Here is a 2,278-nt window from a genome sequence, read left to right on the forward strand (position 1 = left end):
ATGTTCAAAACTATTCATAGACTTTATAATTTAAATAAAATGTGGTTGGTTAAACAATCTTCAGTTTGCATTCTTTACATGGGTATCTTGTTGCTCTCCAGCGTCTTGTATTAAAACTGATCAGAAGATACATGAAGCTAGTATTTTGTTCTAGGAATTTTTGTTTTGTTCCTGGATAATGTTGCGGAGGTGGTGCCTTCCTTCTTCATTTTTAGAGTCCAAGTACACATCTTAGAGTTGACCATACTGAATCCATTTTCCTGGTTTAACTGGTATCCATTTAAAATCTTAAACTTTACTTAAGCCCTGTGATCCTAGAAAATAGCCACTTTGGAAAACAGTGTGGAGGTTCCTCAAAAAATTAAAAATAGAGCTACCCTATGATCCAGCAATTGCACTCCTGGGTATTTACCCCAAAGACACAGATGTAGTGAAAAGAAGGGCCATATGCACCCCAATGTTCATAGCAGCAATGTCCGCAATAGCCAAACTGTGGAAAGAGCCGAGGTGCCCTTCAACAGACGAATGGATAAAGAAGATGTGGTCCATATACACAATGGAATATTACTCAGCCATCAGAAAGGATGAATACCCAACTTTTACATCAACATGGATGGGACTGGAGGAGATGATGCTAAGTGAAATAAGTCAAGCAGAGAAAGTCAATTATCATATGGTTTCACTTATTTGTGGAACATAAGGAATAACATGGAGGACATTAGGAGAAGGAAGGGAAAAATGAAGGGGGGAATCAGAGGGGGAGACGAACTATGAGAGACTATGGACTCTGAGAAACAAACAGGGTTTTAGAGGGAAGGGGGTGGGAGATGGGTTAACCAGGTGATGGAGCATGGAGTGCTGGGTATTATACGAAAACAAAGGATTGTGGATCACCACATCAAAAACTAATGATGTATGGTGACTAACATAACATAATAAAATAAAAAAAAGAAAGAAAACAGCAATGTTAAAAAAAATCCCCCCACTGTTGTGTCACAACTTAGATAAGATGCACAGATTCCTCCTTACCTACCTGTGACAGGGCAACGCAGACCTCCAAAATTCCCATCCTCAAAATTCCCATTGCCTCATAAATGATTAGCTGGACTGTTTTGTCCTCACTGATCGGTGATGAGCAAAATACCTGCTAACTAAACCCTAGCTAACTTGCTATCTTTCCCCCCACGTATGTGAACTTTGATGCATCCTCCTCATAAGTCAGCACACAATCCCTCTTTAATGGTGTGCAAGACAATAGACTGACCTCAGGGTAAAATATCCTTTGATGTATTGTCTACAATACATCATAGATCTTTCTGCTCCTTCACAGGAAAACTTTCAAGTCTTGCCTTCATCCTAGGAGCTACTTGTGAAAATTGGCAAGGTTCGTATTTACATTCAAATCCTCAAATTCCCTGGTATTCGATTTTGTCCCCTGGGATTAAACACAGAGGGGATGAAGCATGGAGAAAGCATAGTGAAGAACTGAGGGTCCTTTTGCTGGGGTCCATCTTTATCCAGTTTCCTTGTATACTCTCCACTCGTTCTTTGCTATTCTCCCATTTCAAGAAATTTTTATTTTTCCTCAATGGTAAGAACAACAATCTGACTGATCTCTTCATCTTTTATCTCAAACCTAAAACAAGATTTTTGAAAATCAAAACTTTTTTCTTTCTCTAGCTTTATTGCATTATCCTCTTTTGAAGTAATCAGTACCGATGAGGAGTCACCAATGCCTGCACGTGAAGTAAGGAGGTAGGAAGCAGGAATGACAGAGGGAAAAACAGAATAGTATCCTATGTGGCTGTGAGTTGGGAACTGTCTTCATTTACATAATAGAAGTGCCTTGAGTCATCTACAGTCTCATCAATCCCTATTCCGCCAGGTAATACAAATCTTGAAACATCTGGGTGAGTCTAGGGAGGGGTGTCTCCCAGCGACGTCCTTGAACATCTCCAATCCAAGTTTTATAGGCAGTAAGGTGTGAGGTGAACCTATCCCTGATCCCTTTGTTACCATCTTATACTGAGAACATCTGGCCAGATAATAACCAATTATTTTCTTCTCACCATCCTTTTTTATTTTCTTCAGATACCTACGATACTGCTTACTGGACACTCCATTTTCTGTTAATAGCTCATTTTCAACCCAGAACTGCATAATCCTCTTCCTTTTAAAATAGAAAGTGTTTTTACCTCTCCAAGTCTCTGTCTTCATCTATAAAATGGAGATTATTATATTTCCTTTATGGGTGTCATATGTATGACCCTATCATGAG

This window comes from Callorhinus ursinus, unplaced genomic scaffold (genome assembly GCF_003265705.2).
Source record: "Callorhinus ursinus isolate GAN/ISIS: 27379988/994484 unplaced genomic scaffold, GSC_fseal_2.0 scaffold1, whole genome shotgun sequence".
Lineage (NCBI taxonomy): Eukaryota > Metazoa > Chordata > Mammalia > Carnivora > Otariidae > Callorhinus > Callorhinus ursinus.